We start from the raw sequence: 19,003 nt of genomic DNA, 5'->3' as shown, positions 1-19,003 counted from the left end.
TTTTTTTTTTTTTTTTTTTTTTTTTTTTTTTTTTTTTTGCCTTATCACAATGGTTTTCCAATTTTGTTCCAGTTGGACAGTTACTGACCCACTAATCAATTCCTTATTCCTTATTCTAGAACTTAAGGTACACCATGATTGAAGCTCACTTTACCAAGGCAATATTATGCTTTCCTGCAGTCCAATGGAATCCCCTCTCCAATAGTCTGGCCTCCTTTTAGATTCTCCACTTCAGTTACATTCTTCTTAGGTCACCCTTCCCCCTTCTAATTTCAATCCTCTGATGTCATCATAAAGAAGCTAGGAAGTTTTTTAAAACATTTTCTTGGCCAGGCATGGTGCCTCATGCTTGTAATCCCAGCACTTTGGGAGGCTGAGGCAAGTGGACTGCTTGAGGTCAGGAGTTCAAGACCAGCCTGGTCAACATGGTAAAACCCCATCTCTACTAAAAACACAAAAATTAGCTGGGCGTGGTAGCATATGCCCATAATCCCAGCTACTCAGGAGGCTGAGGCAGGAGAATCGCTCGAACCTGGGAGGCAGAAGTTGCAGTGAGCCAAGATCACACCACTGCACTCCAGCCTGGGTGACAGAGCCAGACTCCGTCTCAAAAAAAAAAAAAGGAATTTTCCTTGCAGCTCTGGCTCAGAGGAAGCTTAAAAATTTTGTCTTCTGCTTGTAAGTCCAAGTAGAAAGAGCTTTTCCTCTGAATTTCATAGCATTTATATACATAAACCTATTCCAAAAGACCTCAGATTTACTCATACATTACCTTGGAGGTTAAAAAAAGTATAATTGTTCCAAGTGTGAGTTTAAGATTAGCAAACTGCTTAACTGGATTTGTGCTTGTGTGTATAGACAGATGTTTTCATTTGGCCTTGTTTAGGCATAATTTACATTCAATGAAATTTACCAATTTTAGTTGCGCAGTTTGACGAATTTTAAAAAGTGCAGTCATAACCTCCACCATAATTAAGATGTAGAACATTTCCATCATTCCAAAAAGTTCCCTCGTCTCTTTGCAGATAATTACCTGCTCCGAGCCCCAGTTACCATGAATAGGCTTTCTGTCATTATAGTTTGGTCTTTTTCAGAATTCATATAATGGAATCACATAGTATGTCATCTTTTGTGTCTAGCTTCTTTCCCTTAGCATAATGCTTCTGTAATTCATCCATGTTTTTCCCTATTTCAGTTCATTCAGTTTTATTGCTAAGTTCATACATATATCAATATCATAATCACAAAACTGTCTTTAGTTTTTGGCTACTATGAATAAAGCTACTATGAATATTTATGTACTAGTCTTTGTGTATAGATAATTTGTCTTAAGTAAACACCTAAGAGCAAGGACTGCTGGCTTGTATTAGAAGAGTATGTAAATTTTATAAAAACTGTGAACTGAGAGTTACAGTTGCACTGCATTCCTGCTGAAATGTGGGATAATCAGATGTTTAACTGTAGCTATTTGAGTCATAGTGTCATAACATCTCATTGTGGTTTAATTTTGTATTATTTGTCATTCATATATGTTCTTTGATAGAACTGTCTTTTCAAATACTTTCCCCATTTTTAAAAATCAGGTTATAAGAGTTCTTTATATATTCTGGACACAGACTTTTATCAGATACAGGTTTTAAATTTTTTCCCAGTCTTGGACTTGCCTTTTTCATTCTCTTAACATGAATGTATTCAGCCGAACAACCATGAATCTTTGTCAGGTCTTCAGTTTTTACCACATTTTGCTAATGTGATTAAGGATTTTCAGATGGGAAGATTATCCTGGATTATCCCAATGGACCCAAGGTAATCACAAGGATCCTTATGAGAAGGAGATAGTAGCGTCATAATCAGAAGATGTTACACTGCTGGCTTTAAAAATGGAGGAAGAGGCCAAAAGCCAAGGAACACAGCAGTCTCTAGACGCTAGAAAAGACAAGGAAACAGATTCACCCCTAGAAACTCCAGAAGGAATGTAGCCCTGCCAACACCTTGATTTTAGCCCAGGGAAACCCATTTTGGACTTCTGATCTTCACCGTAAGACAATTTGTTGTTTTAAGTTTCTAAATACGTGGTAATTTGTTATAGCAGCAATAGGAAACTAATATAAGTTCTTAAATTTTAATTTTAAAATATACAAAAGTCTCACTCCTCTTTTAGAGTATAAGTTCTTCTAGACTAGGAACTGTATCTTCATTCATATTACCAACCTCTGTGCTTGACACACAGTATACATTATAAATGTTTATGGAGGGCTGGGTGCAGTGACTCACGCCTATAATCCCAGCACTTTGGGAGGCCAAGGTGGATGGATCACAAGGTCAAGAGTTTGAGACCAGCCTGGCCAACATGGTGAAACCTCGTCTCTACTAAAAGTACAAAAATTAGCTAGGTGTGGTGGCAGGTGCCTGTAATCCCAGCTACTCGGGAGGCTGAGGCAGGAGAATCACTTGAACCCAGGAGGCAGAGGTTGTGATAAGCCAAGATCGCACCACTGCACTCCATCCTGGGCAATAGGGTGAGACCCCATCTCAAAAAACAAACAAAAAACATTAAAAATAAATAAATAAATAATGTTTATGGAATTTGAACCATCCTATATATCAGATAGTCCCCCTAACATTTCTTGGCAAAATTACTAACTATTCTTAATTAAAGGCTCACCTTGGTGCTTTCTACAGAGAAAAATCTCCACTGCAGCCAATACCTGCAGTCTTGAAGTTCTTCCTTAGTGACTTTTGATTTCAGGGGAGGGGAAACTCCTATTTAAACTATACTTGGTTTTCTCTGGCCCAAGTATTTTAGTACATGGGACTTACATGTCCTGACAATAGTTCCAAGGGCTTCTTGTGCTTCAGTTTCAGCTGCTGCAGAGTAAGAACACCTGTATATCTGAGAAACTACACCCTCAAATGAGGTTTACGCCATAGAAGCTTACGTCTTAATTGAGGCCATCCTGAATGTGGTCTCAAAATTTTGCAAATATCTATAAATATCTGTTTCTTATGATGCAGAAACAGATGTATAAACTTTTTGTAGATTTGTAGTTCATTTTCCTGTCTTTAGATGAAACCACCAAAACTGATGACTTAGAATGAGGGCAGTTTTAAATGTGTTATCCTCGTATTAGTTATCTATTGCTGTTGTAACTTAGCTTAAAACAACATTTGTTATGTCACAATTTCTATTGATTAGGAATCAGGAGCAGTTTAGGTGGGTAGTTCTGACTTAGGGCCTCTCTGTAGGCTGCAATGAAGTTATCAGTTGAGGCTTTAGTCATCTCAAGTCTTGACTGGTGGAGAATCTACTTCCAAATTCCTTCACACGGCTGTTGGCTAGTCTCAAAAATGTGCTTCTAAGCTCGTTCAGGTGGACCTCTCCACAGTGCTGCTTTACATCATGGTAACTTTCTCCAGCCTAAGCCACCATGTGTGAGAGAACACCTAAGACAGAAGTCATGCTGCTTTATTTATTTATTTATTTATTTAGAGACAGAGTCTTGCTCTGTCACCCAGGCCGGAGTGCAGTGGCGTGATCTCAGCTCACTGCAAGCTCTGCCTCCCAGATTCACGCCATTCTCCCGACTCAGTGTCCCCAGCAGCTGGGACTACAGGCACACGCCGCCACGCCTGGCTAATTTTTTTGTATTTTTAGTAGAGATGGGGTTTCACTGTGTTAGCCAGGATGGTCTCGATCTTCTGACCTCGTGATCCGCCCGCCTCGACCTTCCAAAGTGTTGGGATTACAGGCATGAGCCACCGCACCTGGCCAAGCCATGCTCTTTTAAAAATGTAATTTTGGGAGTGACATCTTATCTCTTCTTTTGTATTCTGTTTATTAGAAACAAATGAGTAAGTCCCAGCCCATGTTCAAGGGGAGATTACACAAAGGCATGAATACCAGGGAGTGGGGATCACTGGAAGCTATCTTAGTAGCTGTTTACCACACATAAATATGTGGGTTCATTAGCTTACCAGAGACACATATAATCAAGTTTATAATATTCTTAATTAAGTTCAACAATATCAGTATATTTTGCAGCACGCCATAAACAAATATTGATATCAGATGATATTAAGATAACAAACTTTCAGACAGGAAATTCAGAAGGTACATTAGAATAATCAACATAATTTATTCTTTTTTAAAATTTGTAAAGAAATAAGTGAATGAGCTACAAGGAAGTAAAAGACACATACAGATGACTATTTGAAGATTTTCAGTGCTAAAGGGAAAAGATAATAGCTTGCGTATCAGGAAAGTTTTGGGAAGAGGGAGGTAACGTGTATGAGAAGCCTTTCTTCGCTAGATTAAAACAGTTCTCCTTGGCATAGATGTCATAAATTCTGATTATTTATTTAATTTTGTAATCTTTCAATAGTCTCAGAAAAAAACTCAAACATTCCCTTGAATTACAACAGGAAATAATAGTTACAAATCAGCCCATTAGTATAGAGAGAATGCTGCCACTGGGGTGGATCCTTCTTCAACTGCTGATGCTTTCAAGATCTCTTTTTGACTTGTCCTAATTCAAGCTTGTATTCTTCACGCTATCACTCTTCATCATCATTCATAGACATACCATTCAACATAATAGTGCCAGGTTAATAAAAAGCTGTATTTTAACAGCACTTCCAACTTCTAAAACTATGTTACGTAGACTGGGCAGTAAGAGCTGGATGGTTTTTCTAGAAATTGCTTTAAATACTGTTATTTTTAAGGAACATATCTGTGGTAAGCAGAATGGTTCCCCTAAAGATGTCTATGTCCTAATCCCCAGAACCTGTGAATATGTTACATTACATGGTAAGGGGGAATTAACATTACAGATGTAATTAAGATTGTTGTTCTGGTAACTTTGATTAGCCTTGATTATCCAGGAGGGCTCTTTTAATTAAAGATCCTTTAAATCTGGAAGAAGGAGGCATGAAAGTCAGAATGATGTGATGATGCCTTTTTCCTTCCCTTCACCTGTGCATTAAAACTGCAAGGACTCCCTTGACCTTCCAACTACTGAAACCCAAAGGTCATTCCTCTTCCTCCTTGAATTTCAGCAGCATGTATCTCTAACTTTGATGTATCTCTAACTTTGAACTCTGACTGATAAACTTCTTAATTGTTCCTTTTCCTTCTTGCCCTTTACAGAGCTTCTGAGTGTCACAGATAGGTGTCTGGTGTCTCAAAACGTTGATACTCTCAGCCTTGGGGCAGCCAGTGAGGACTGAGCCCTGGAGCTGGTTACTTAAGCTCCCATCAGTGTCTGTCCCTTCTTGAACCCCAAGTACATGGGCAAACATCTTTTAAAAATGAATGACATTAAAATGTTGAAAGTACTGCCCCCTAAAGACATGCTTTCTCCAGTTTTAATCCGTTATCTCTTCTCTTCCCTGTCCTCTAAGGACTACTTCAACTTGAACATGCTTAAAAAATCACTAGAGGTACTTATTAAAATTACAGATTTCTGAGACATACACCTGGAATTCTGATTCAGTATATACTAAGCATGGCCCATTAATCTCCATTTTAGCAAGCATTCAATCTATTCAACAATATTGTCAGGAATCTGCATTCAATTTCTTCTTGTTTTAATGCAAACTGTCTCCTTTATTTAACGAACACTTAATGAACACATATATAAAAGGCATAGTTCCAGGTAGTGGGGATACAGCCCTGAACTTTAGAGGTCTAAAGCTAATTTTCAATGTCCTATTGGTCAAGAAGTTGGTATACTTTCAAAGTACTCAGAATATAAATTACAAATAATGATAAAGCTATGATTAAATATTTGCCCTTTTACATTCTAGTAACTTGAAACCTTATTATATTTCCACATTTTTTCCTTAGTCAGCTTTTCCTTTTCATGTCTCTATTTCTATTAAAGGCACAACCATTATACTCCAAGTCATCCAGGTTCAAAACTTCAGGTATGAGCTATTTGGGAGTTTTTAATCTGTCCTGTGCTAGCTCCAAGAAATGGAAAAATGGTGAGAAACAATTCCATTGAAAGAATAGGGGAAGAGATAGTGCTCTAGAGTTCAGTCTCTTTCCATCAAGAAAAGTTGAGGATGGTTTACTTCTGAATTACCACTGCTTCTTGTATCTTATAATAATAATCCTTCCTGGATTCTAACATCTAGTAATTTGTACACAGTAAACTCTTAGTATCTTATGTCTAAATTCATTTCATACTCAAACTTAAACAATGGCTTGTTTGGGTATATAAATCTCCATTATTTCCTCTCAGTATTTTGATAATATTGCTCCATCATCCTCTTACATCTAGTGTAGCTGAACAGAAATCTGATAACAATCTGGTTCTCATTCTTTTTAAGACATCTACTCTCTGGATGCTTTATGGTTATTTTGTTTATATATATTTAAATGTATCAAAATTGCATTTTCATGGGTCCAAGTGTAGATAAAAAAAAATTATCCCAACAACCACCAAATTGCCCTTTTCTTTTTCTTTTTTCTTTTTTCTTTTTTTTGAGATGGAGTTTCACTCTTGCTGCTCAGGCTGGAGTACAATGGCACAATCTTGGCTCACTGCAACCTCCGCCTCCCGGGTTCAAGCAATTCTCCTGCCTCAGCCTCCCTAGTAGCTGGGATTACAGGCATCTGCCACCATGCTATACAAATTTTTTTTGTATTTTTAGTAGAGATGGGTTTTACTATGTTGGCCTGGCTGGTCTCTAACTCTTGACCTCAGGCAATCCACCCACCTCAGCATCCCAAAGTGTTGGGATTACAGGCATGAGCCACCATGCCTGGCTTAAATTGCTCTTTTCAATCTGAGTTCCAAAACAGTTCAGTCTTTCATTAATTCTAGAAATTGTTCTTAAATTACTTCCTTGGGTATTCACTATTACCTTGTTTCTATCTGTTCGCCTTCCTTGTCAAACTTTTCTTAAAGCATATTTTTCTCATCCTCTGTGATTCTGTGTTGAATGTTGGAAGAAATACCTTGGCTCAATTTCCAAGCTTATTAATTTACTCGTTGCTTGTGAACATTCTGCTTAACTCATTTTCTAAACGAATTTAATTTTCTGTATCTCTGGTTCTTCGTTAAATGGCTGCACTACCCTCTGACATCTCTAAAGATAATATCCTCTCCCAACTCTGAAGGTATGTCTTAGTTAATTTTTGTGTTGTTATAGAGGAATACCTGAGGCTGCGTAATTTACAAAGAAAAGAGGTTTATTTGGGTCATGGTTCTGAAGACTGACAAGAAGCATGGAGCCAGCATCACCTTCTGATGAGAGCTTCAGGATGCTTCCACTTATGGAGGAAGGTGAAGGGGAGCCAGTATGTGCAGACATCACATGGTAAGAGTGGAAGCAAGAGAGGGGTGGAGAGGTGAAAGGCTCTTTTTAACAACCAGCTCTCTGGGGAAGCAATAAAGCGAGAACTCACTTACCACCTCACCCTACCCCCAGGGAGGGCATTAATCTATTAATGAAGGATCCACCCTCCCATGACCCAAACACCTCTCATTAGCTCCCACTACCAACATTAGGGATCAGATTCCAACATGACATTTTGAGGGTCAAATATCTGAGCTACAGCAAGATCTTTTCTTTTTTCTTTTCTTTTCTTTTCTTTTCTTTTTTTTTTTTGAAGCAGAGTCTTGCTTTGTCGCCCAGGATGGAGAGCAGTGGCATGATCTCGACTCACTGTAACCTTAAACACCCAGGCTCAAGTGGTCCTCCCACCTCAGCCTTCTGAGTAGCTGAAACTACAGATGTGCATGACTGTGCCTGGCTAATTTTTGTATTTTTTGTAGAGATGGGTACCACTATGTTGCTCAGGCTGGTCTTGAACTCCTGGGCTCAAGCAATTCACCCATCTTGGCCTCCCAAAGAGCTGGGATTACAGGTGTGAGTCACCACACCTGGCAAGATATTTCTCATATATTCACATATTTAACATTTTCAAGGTTGTTCTTTCCTTCTTTAGTGTACAAATTGCTATCTAATTTCCCTTCACTGAAGAACAACTTTAACATTTCTTGTTCTGTAGATATGATTGCAATAAATTCTCTGTTTTCTTTTACCTGAAAATATTTTATTTCATTCGTAATTCTTAAAGGAAATTTTCACAAGATAAACCTAGGTTGGCAGTTTTGTTTTGTTTTCTTTCTGCAGATGTTATTGCTTTATCTACTGGCCTCTTGCTTTTGGTGATAAGTCAAAGGTAATTCAAATGTTTTCCTCTTGTATCCAGTCAATGTATCATTTTATCTGACTGTTTTCAAGATTGTTCTTTTTATCATTTGCTTTCAGAGGTTTGACTATGATGAACTTAAGCATGGTTTTCTTCATATTTATTCAGCTTAGGTTTACTTACACCTTCTTAATTCTTGAGAGTTTTATCTTTTACCATATTGCGTAATTTCCATTATTATTTTTCAACTAATTTTACGCCATTTCTCTCCCTCTTCTCCAATTACACCAAACATTAGACATTTCAATATTTTCATATAGATTTCTAAAGGGTTTTCCCCCCAATTATTTTCTGGTTTTCAGATTAACTTTCATTTATCTATCTTCAATTTTAATGACTCACCTGTCATCTCCATTTTGCTGTTAAGCCTATCCAGTGAATTTTCTCTTTCAAATATTGTATTATTCTAGACCAAGCTTGTCTAATCTGTGGCCTGTGGGTCACATGCAGCCCAGGACAGCTTTGAATGCGGCCCAAGCCAAATTCATAAACTTTCTTAAAACTTTATGAGATTTTGTTTTTCAGCTCATTAGCTATCATTAGTATTAGTGTATTTTATGAGTGGCCCAAGACAGTTCTTCCAATGTGGTCCAGAGAAGCCAAAAGATTGGACATTCCTGTTAGACTTTCTATGGGTGGAGGGGTATATACCTAAAAAAGTATACATAAACACACACACACACACTTTCTCTTTCTCTATGGAGATTCATTATCCTTTCATTCCTTGCAAGCATATTTTCCTTTACTTCACTGGGCAAAATTGTAACGACTGCTTTAAAATTCTTGTGTTTTAATTCTAATATACGGGTCTTTTCAGGATAAGTGTCTTATTTTTTTATCTAGAGAATGGGTGACATTTTCTTGTTAAGTAATTTTGGGTTGTATCCATACATTGTGGATATTATGTTGTATAGGGTCTGGATTTTGATATGTTCCTCCAGAGTGTTTTTTAAAGTAGGTAATTAATCTGGTTGTCCTTAAAGGTCAACTTCTGTCTCTCGTGTGGTAGCTCAAATCTCCATTTAGTTCATTTATCCTTATTAGCTGAACTGCTCTGAGTCTGTCTTATGTGTATGTGGTTAAGCCTTAGATAGAGATTTGTACAGAATTTATTCACAGTATTTGGTGCTCACTGTTCTCTGGCTTTCTCCTTTTGGGGACTCCTCTCCCTCCCTTTCCAGCGACTGTGGTTATACTGAACTCTGTCTTTGGTTGTTAGGTCAAAAAGACTTTAAAGGTCTTCAAACAGTTCTAGTCACTCTACACGTAAGAGTTGGGGCCTGCCTTTAGGCTAGACTTGTCTTTCCTTTTGTTCAACTGTTGAGACCTCTCCAGCAAGTATCTGCTTTTTGGTCATTCTCTAATGTCTTCTCCAGTAAGTTGTTTTTGTATTTCATCCTGGGCTTATAAAGTTAACTGCAAGACAGCTGGTCCAGTTGGAGCTCTGTTGGTCACAGCAGAAATGAAAAGTCTCCTCAAGATTTTAATTACACTGTTTTCTATAATCTTCTGTTTCATTAACTTTGATTCCTTAAGTGTTGGTTCTTCTGTTTGGTTAGCATAGCTTCTGTCTTTCATGGTATCAGTTTTTATAAAATGTTTGAAATAATATATTTAGAATAAAATAAATTAATGAATGTCAGGAAATGAATAAAAGTAAAGCTACTTCCATAGATATGAATTGGGGGGAGTAGCTGTATGTGTACTTGATCCTACAGTTTGGTTCAGTATCTGAGACTTCCATTTTCCATCTCTGTCTCTCAGACCTTGTATTGCCCTTTTATTTGTTTTTTTTTTTGTTGTTGTTGTTGTTTTTTTAAGTAGCTTTCCTGCTTTTACATGCTTCCCAAACTCTTACATTATAAGGGTGAATACACTTACATCTTTTTTCTATCAAATTAGCTTCTCTAGCTAATTTTCTTGTTCTTCCCTTTGTTTCTTTCCCTTTTATTTCTTTTTTAAACAACATTTATTGTCTCACAGTTCTGGAGGCTGGAAGTCTGAGATCAAAGTGTCAGCAGAGTTGGTTTCTCTTGAGGCTTCTTCTCTCCTTGACCTGCAGATGGTGACCATCTCCGTGTGTCCTCACATTATCCTTTCTGTTGGTTCCTTTATTTCTCAGATTCCCTGCAGCAAAATAGCACCTGGGGGCAATAATCTATCATCCAAAAGGGAAGTGAGGGGAAGAGTGGAGTGACTGCAAATTAGTTCTTCCCCTGTCATATACAGCCATTTTCAACTACTGCTTTAAACTAGCAACACAAAGGAGAAAAGAACATTTTGCTGCCGGAAATTACTGAGCAGACTTAAGGCCAGAAGGGAGATACAATTGGGGGAAAGGGAAGAAGAATATAAGAGGTCAATTGGCACTCAATCCATTAAAGTGTGTGTGCCTATTATTATTTGAACAAACTGTTCTCTATTAGATCCATTAGGAATAAGAAAAATAAACGTGTTCATTTTACCTTAAGTTATTCTCTGATGCTCTTGCTTTCTTTATGTACATCAGTTTCTGACTCGTATGATTTTCCTTCTCTGAAGAACTTCTTTTAACATTTCTTGCAAGGTAGGTCTACTGTCAACAAATTCACCAAATTTTTGTTTGTCTGAGAAAGTCTATTTCTTCTTGACTTTTAAAGGATAATTTTGCAGGGTACAGAATTCTAGGTTAGTGGGTTTTTTTTTCCCCCCTCTCAACACTTTATATATTTCATGCCATTCTCTTCTTGCTTGCATGGTTTCTGCAGAGAAGTCAGACATAATTATTTTCTTTGTTCTTCTACAGGTTTTTCCAATCCCCCCCGCCCAGCTTCTTTCAAGATTTCTTCTTTAATTTTGATTTTCTACAGTTTAAATATGACATGCCTAGGCTTAGTTGTTTTTTGTTTGTTTGTTTTGCATTTATTCTGCTTGGTGTTCTCTAAACTTCTGAGATCTGTGGTTTGGTGTACGATATTAATTTGGCGCTAATTCTTAGTCTTCATTTCTTCAGATATTGCTCCTGTTCCTTTGTACTCTGGTACTCCCATTACACCTGTTACACCTTTCGTAGTTGACTTACAGTTCTTGGATATTGTGGGGGGGTTTTTCAGCCTTTTTTTCTCTCTGATTTTCAGTTTTGGAAGTTTCTACTGTCATATGCCCAAGCTCAGAGATTCTCTCCTAAGCTATTCATAGTCCACTGATAAGCCCATAAAAGGAATCCTTCATTTCTTTTACCCTTTTTTTTTTTTTTTTTTTTTTTTGGACACAGAGTCTCCCTCTGTTGCCCAGGCTGGAGTGCAATGGCATGATCTCGGCTCACTGCAACCTCTGCCTCCTGGGTTCAAGCGATTCTCCTGCCTCAGCCTCCCGAGTAGCTGGGATTACAGGCATGCACCACCACACCTGGCTAATTTTTGTATTTTTAGTAGAGACAGGATTTTGCCATGTTGACTAGGCTGGTCTTGAACTCCTGAACTCAGGTGATCCATCTGCCTTGGCCTCCCAAAGTGTTGGGATTACAGCCAAGAGCCACCACATGCTGCACTTCTGTTACAATGTTTTTAGTCTCTAGCATTTTATTTTATTTTTACAATTTCCATTTCTCTGCTTATATCTGTTCTGGCATGTTGTCTGCTTTTCCCATTAAAGCCCTTAGCACATTAATCATAGTTTAAAAACATTCCTGGTCTGATAATTCCAATATTCCTTGCTAGAAATATGGTTTGGATACTTGTTCAGTTTCTTCAAACTGTTTTTTTTGCCTTTTAATATGCCTCGTAATTTTTTGTTGGAAGTAGTACATATTTACTGGGTAAAGGGAACTGCAGTAAATAGACCTTTAGTAATGTAGTGATAAGGTGCTGGGGGAGGCAAAGTGTTCTGCAGGCATAAGATTAACTCACAGTCTTTTGCTTAGCCTGACCTTGGGTGGTAAACCTCAGCAGTGTGCCTTAGTCCTCCTCCAGTGTGATCAGATGGCTGGAGGAGCTGGAGTTGGGTATTTCCCTTCCCCCAGGTAGACTGGGCTTTGGTAAAAAAGTTTCTCTTGACTGCAGGACTTGCTAAGAAAAATAGAACGCTCTGGCATATTTAATGGTTACTTTCCATCCCCCTCTGTTCTGCTGGAAGCATGAGAAGATTTTCTCCAATATTCACTGTGAGAACGTGGTAGAGCTCCTGCAGGTAAAACTCACAAAATTATGGGGGACCATGGAGTTTTTAACTCTGACACTTGTCCACTCTGAGTCTCCAGTAATTTGTCAACTACAGGTCAGGTTTTCCAACTACCCTCGCGGTGGTTCATGAGGAGGTTTCTGTACCAGTTAAGTTGTGATTCTCTGGATCTGCCTATCTCCAATTATGGGGGCAGAGATTTGCCCTGTGACTTCATTTCTCTGCTAGATACAAGAAAAGTTGTTGTTTTCTCAGGTTGTTCAGTTTTCAATTTGTTACTAGCATGAAGTGGTAACCTTAAGCTTCTTACATTGAATATTATTATTATTTTGAGACAGAGTTTCATTCTGTCAGCTGGAGTGCAGTGGCATGTTCATGGCTCACTGCAGCCTTGACCTCCTAAGCTCAATCGATCCTCCCACTTCAGCCTCCTTAGCTGGGACTACAGGCATGCACAGCCATTCCTGGAAATTTTTTTTTTTTTTTTTTTTTTTTTTTTTGTAGAGACAGGATTTTGACATGTTGCTCACGTTGGTCTTGAACTCCTGGGCTGAAGCAATCTGCCCGTTTCAGCCTCCCAAAGTGCTGGGATTATAGATGTGAGCAACTGTGCCCAGCCACATACTCTTGTAGGATTTTAATATGAATTTTGTCTTGAGGGGCAAAGGAAATTTAAGACTATCATTCCTAGATTTCCTACCTGTTAAAAGTTTGAGAATCACTATTCTAGCAGAATTATATGCAATGAGCACTATGAAGAAGTTGTGACAATTTATAAATTAATTTTGATTTATAATCTCAGTGTGTACAGATCAATAGTACACACTGAGCAGCTCATGTTTTAACACACTAGAAGGCAGAAAGGGAGCTGTTACGTGTTTTCCAAAATCAAATCATGAAGAACAAAAGTTACTTTAAAATTAAGAATTCAAAATTTGGTGTATGTATCACTTTACTTTTTTTTTCCCACCTCACAAAATCTTTTCTTTTCCTTTTTTTTTTTTTTTTTTAAGTTCCAAGGTACATATGCAGGATGTGCAGATTTGTTACATACGTGAACATGTGCCATGGTGGTTTGCTACACCTATCAACCCATCATCTAGGTATTAAGTCCAGTATGCATTAGCCATTTTTCCTAATGCTCTCCCTCCCTCGTCCCCACTCTACTTTCTATTTGAAGGTACAGAGTTTCAAGTAGTTCTAAGATGCATAAATGAGTTACCTATGGAACATTTTCTAACTCCTACCTCAAAAACACAGATTATTCTAAAGTATTTGTTACACCTTTACAGTATGTTTGAAATATTTCATAATAAATATAACTGCATGAGGTTAAAGGATTTCATACCATCTGATGTTTTAAAATAGGCATTTCAAAAGGAGGTCCTTTTGCTTAGAGCTCCAAACTCACTGGACATTTACAGCTTAGAGTATGGTTAAAGTATGGAGACTAAAATGCTTGTTTCCATTAATACACACTTACTTAAGAAAACCAGTCAACTTTTCCTTTAGATATGTGGATGTGATTTGACTACAATGAAGAAAAGTATTTCAAGAAATACTAAATTTGTTCTTTGAATAAGGAAGTGCTAAACAGCTATTACTTTTCTACAGAAACAAAACTTAGTAAATCAATTTTCTCATTGCATTATAATTGGGCTAAAATTAATCAACTAAATATGGCTCATTTAAAATTTGCCCAGGTTTTTCTTTCTTTATATAGAGGTAGGGGAATATTTAAATGTTTATTTGAATATGCGTATGTTCAGCAAATGCTAAAAATTTTATTTTTTTGAGTGACATGAACAAATGACTGCCTGTTGGAAGATGCATTAAACAAAAGTGAGCCTATAGTTTGGTGTTTGCACCTGTCTGAACCATTCAGGAATAAATCTGGCTGAAACTTCTAGTGAATTTAATTCATGTCTACCCAGAACAGCAGCTGCTTGGAGATATGGCTTTAATGTTTCTTTTGTCCAAGTTTGAATTCACTTTGATCAAAGCTAAAAAAATCTCTATGGTAGCACAGAGTTGTTTTAACATTTTTTAAATTAACCTAGGCTTTTCTTCTCAAATGAAAAATTTTAGCCCATTCATAATGTTCTCTTTTGAAAATAAACATTTCATTCTTCTAGGAAAATAAATTGGAAATAGGTTTTAAAAAGCCCATACTATACAAGCTAGTCATTTCTTGTACACAAAATAGTCTAAGGTAATAATTTGAAAATGTTGTTAAACATTTATGTGAGAAGTATGCTTTGTATGTTCATAGGATGCAATATTTTGCAGACTCTAAAGTCACGCTTTAGTGAATATCTAAAGACTAGGAAAACGTTCATGGTATATGTTGCAGAAAAGCACTGAATAATTAACCATAAAGTGTGGTCGAAATTTTGGAAAATAAAAATCGACATGTGGACATTTGAAACAAAATACATCAAAATAATGAGTTGTATTATTTCTGCTACCAAACTTTCTATACTTTGCAGATTTTCCATGAGGATGTATTTTCATTTAGGTCAAGAAAAATGTACTTTTACTTACTATGATAATGACTATATACTACCTCTTTTAGAATTGCTGACACAAACCACAGCCAAACTGAATAAACTTTGGTCTCAAACATACTTTTTCTATTCTATATTATTTACCTGCAGCATATATCACGAGCTAGCAAAAATAAATTGTTGCCTACTTCCCCTTCAAAAGCGTTTATGTTTTAACTCTTAGATTGATTCCAGGTCACTTGGGAATGATTTCAACGTAGTGTATGTACATACGTATGTGTGTTTAAGGGCTGGTAATGTCTCCCTTTAGAACAATGTTTTAAAAACTCTCTCTCTCTCTCTCTCTGTCTCTCTATCACACACACACACACACACACACACACACACACACACACACACACACTTATTCTGCCTAAGTTACACTTCTCTTTCATCTATGTAAGAATAAAGATACTTGTGCTTCTAAGTAAAGAGCATTACCTATGACATAAGGTTCTCAGATAACTGACATGGCAGGCTCATTCATTAAGGGAAATTCCTCCCTTCCACTATACATGGTAGTGGCAAAAGCTTAGCCAGCAGATGGTTATGGTTCTCTTGATCGTAAAGAAATGTTCCCTAGTTTCAATGAGGTCTATAAGGAAAATAGAACAGAAGATCCAAGTTTTGATACTAGAAATAATGCATGTAACATTTAAAGAAGGCTCTTGAGGGTAGGGGCCAAGACATCTAAAAATTTAAACGAGAACCCACAGGGTTGGGCCTATAGTAGAAACTGAAGAAATACTTAAAGAATGAATTACATTTCTATTAAGCAATTCTATTTTTCCATTGTCTTGAAGTTCAAAGTGTTGGTGTGGCAGAAGCCTTTGATATCAAAAGAATTGTGGAAATGATTATGCTCCCCTGATATTTTATAAATATTTCGCTCCTTTTTCGTGGATATTTACAATATTAATTGGCACAAGTAGGCATTATCTTCTGGGTACATGCTACTGTATGGCATTTTTGACCAAGCAACCATGTCCTAGTCATGTTGTGTTCCCTGGCTCCTAATTCAGTGGTGTTTACCTCATGAACCAAAGAATGCCCCAAATGAATAGTATACCTTAGTAATCCTTTCAACTCAAGGCTTACAGTGTCATTCTTTCACATATGATCTTATAATTTGCAAAGTTCATTTATAAGAAATTTATATATCAAAATATTCCTAAGAACAATTATAGTAGGTAATTTCACAGTAGGTATTCAGGGTCTTAGAATAAAGTGGGACCTTGAGAAATCAGTAACTTAAATTTTAGCTGAGTATTCTCAAGCTACTTTTATTAACAAAATGTTTACAAAGAGAGGTATACATGGGAGAATATTAACTAGTCAAGTTGTGACAATTTGGCAAAGACTCTACCTCAGACTGTATGTCTGAAACAAATATTTAAGTATTTAAGTAGTAACCTTGAATACTGTTTCCAAAAGCTTAACAAGGTGGTTTTATTTCCTACAATGAGAATGTTTTCCATCAATAAAAAAGTTAATCCACATCTTGTACATAGAATACATTCACTTTGAACTCCACCAGTGGATAGAACAAAGCAATGTCCTTTAATAAATCCAACTACTTCCAAGTATAAAATAAATACAAATTTGTAAAAATTTTTAAAATTGAGATTATACATATAAGGAGACAGAAGTAACATCCTGTGAATACATGCAGTATTTTAACCAAATACTGGTCATCAGATATATGATGCTCATATGGAGAGTTGAGAGGCTTAAAGAAGAGACAATAATTTATGATCAAACATTAAGGTTGGCTGGGCACGGTGGCTCATGCCTGTAATCCCAGCACTTTGGGAGGCTGAGGTGGGCACATCACGAGATCAGGAGTTCGAGACCAGTTTGGCCAACATAGTGAAACTCCGTCTCTACTAAAAATACAAAAAATTAGCCGGGCGCGGTGGCGGGTGCCTGTAATTCCAGCTACTCGGGAAGCCAAGGCAGGAGAATCGCGTGAACCCGGGAGGCAGAGGTTGCAGTGAGCCAAGATCATGCTACTGCACTCCAGCCTAGGTGACAGTGCCAGACTCCATCTCAAAAAAAAAAAAAAAAAAAAAGAATTAAGGTTGACAGATTTGCCAGCCTGCTTCTGAGCTTTCTATCTCCAATAGGTGGTAAGTGGTAACATAGTTATTATTTGTAGACTTGCCCGATCCGAATTACATTTTTGTAGCTCAGAAGATTCAGAGTTCCTGTTTCGTATCAAATAGAAAATTCTGGACCATACTACATATTTATAAACTTTCATACTACATAATCAATGTTTTTTAGGGTATAGAATGCCAAAACCATTTAACCTCAAAATCCTCTTGTCTATACATATTTACTTAACAATATGCATATTGTTAGCAAATACAGATGTGAGAGAAAGGTAGTATTCTTGAAAAAACTGCATGCCAGGAAGTGCTAGCTTTTAACCTTTGTGTTTTTAACCAAGTAACAGATATTGTTTAAGAAAGTATATCTGAATATACTGTGATGTAAATTTTCAATGAAATAACTTTAGCCTTGAGACATAATAAGATACCAAAGTTTAAAAATTCCAAGTATGGAACAAAACACCAAATTTTAAAATATCACTTTTAACATTTCCTTTTACTTTTCTGAAGAAACATTTAAGATGCACTGTTATAAGGTAAACATTGAAACTGAATATATTTGAATTCAAAACTACAGATTTTAATTACTTTTTACTTAAGTATTTTAAGCAATTAACAATTTAACCACAGCATCTTATCAGTCTCGTACTTAGTAATTCTATTTTATATCAAAGAAGTGTATATTTTTGGTCCATTTCTGAATAATTAGTAAATCAGTAGAGTTTGCTTATATTGAATAACCTTGATTATGAACAATATAAGCAACTCTAATGGATTATTTAGAAAATGGTAATGTTCTGATTAGAAAATACCAATATCAACAATGTTATTTGTTGAATGCAATTGATAATTACTTTCAGCAACCAACTAAATACCAGATTGACTACAAGAAAGAGAATAAAGGACACCAACTCACCATTAAACAATATTTACTCTTTTCTATGACCTGACACAATGTTAGCAACAGGGATAATATTTATATAAAAGAGAGTGAGCATGGGCTATGTGTTTCACATTTCTATGTTCCTTAGGTCTGGGGATGATTCATTAAGGAGTTTGTCACTTTTATGAATTCTTTATGTTTGACTTAAGAAATGGATACTCATTTTGTTTGGGAGTTGAGGTAAAAGGTGGGAGGGTCAAATCGATTACCTGAAATAAACATAAACTCACATTCTTTTTCTCCCTTATCCCCAAAAGTGTGTTAAATATAATTCATTGTGGAGAAAAGAAATTGTTAAGTGTGAATCAATTTTATAAAGTCAACTGTAATATGGTGATAATGAAAGATGGTAGTCTGTAAGCAGAGTTCTGGCCACTGTTTTGGATATTTAAAAGGTCTATGCAAAAGCTTTGTGATGAATAAAGGAGACTAGGCTTAAAAAAAAAGTTAACTGCAACAATTTTACCTTAAATTTGTATGATATGGCTCCCTGCATTTGAAAAAGGCTATAGATAGTGATAACTGAAAGAGTAACTGATGGTCCTTTCCATCCTAAGCATGGAGGAAGAGTTCTTCTGTATGCTTACTATTTGTAGTCTGTTACTATTTCTGACCCTGACTCTTAAATTCATTGCCTTTGCTCAGAAAGAATCACCCAAGAGTTTAAATTACACTTCCGCTAGACATTTTTTAAAGAACATATTATACTTACTACACATTCAGTTTTGTTAAGGATAGAATCCTTAACTATAACAATGAAGGATATAAAACAACTTTTGGTATAATCAAGGATATAATACAACTCAAAAATTGTCGATCATAATCTTCTTAGCTGTTACCCATTGTATGATGTCATATTTACATACGAACGACTTCAACAGCTCAGTAATCTATGGATTTGTAGTATTGTGATTCTCTGGAAAGCCAGAGCTTATATAATACAAAATAATAAAATTGTGGAATATTCTCTGGCTCAAATATTCTTTTTTTTTTTTTTTTTTTTTTTTTTTTTTTTTTT

The 19,003-nt window shown here is 36.5% G+C and overlaps 1 protein-coding gene across 1 annotated transcript in view; it reads right to left on the bottom strand.

Moving 5' to 3' along the window:
* MLF1 (myeloid leukemia factor 1) overlaps positions 1 to 19,003 on the bottom strand; it is a 40,221-nt gene that overhangs the window by 14,874 nt on the left and 6,344 nt on the right. The window lies entirely within an intron of this gene.

Source organism: Rhinopithecus bieti, unplaced genomic scaffold, assembly GCF_001698545.2.
Source record: "Rhinopithecus bieti isolate Rb0 unplaced genomic scaffold, ASM169854v2 scaffold_17971, whole genome shotgun sequence".
Classification (NCBI taxonomy): Eukaryota; Metazoa; Chordata; class Mammalia; order Primates; family Cercopithecidae; genus Rhinopithecus; species Rhinopithecus bieti.
Note: the sequence above shows the minus strand (reverse complement) of the source record. Positions and strands in the feature narration are given on the sequence as shown.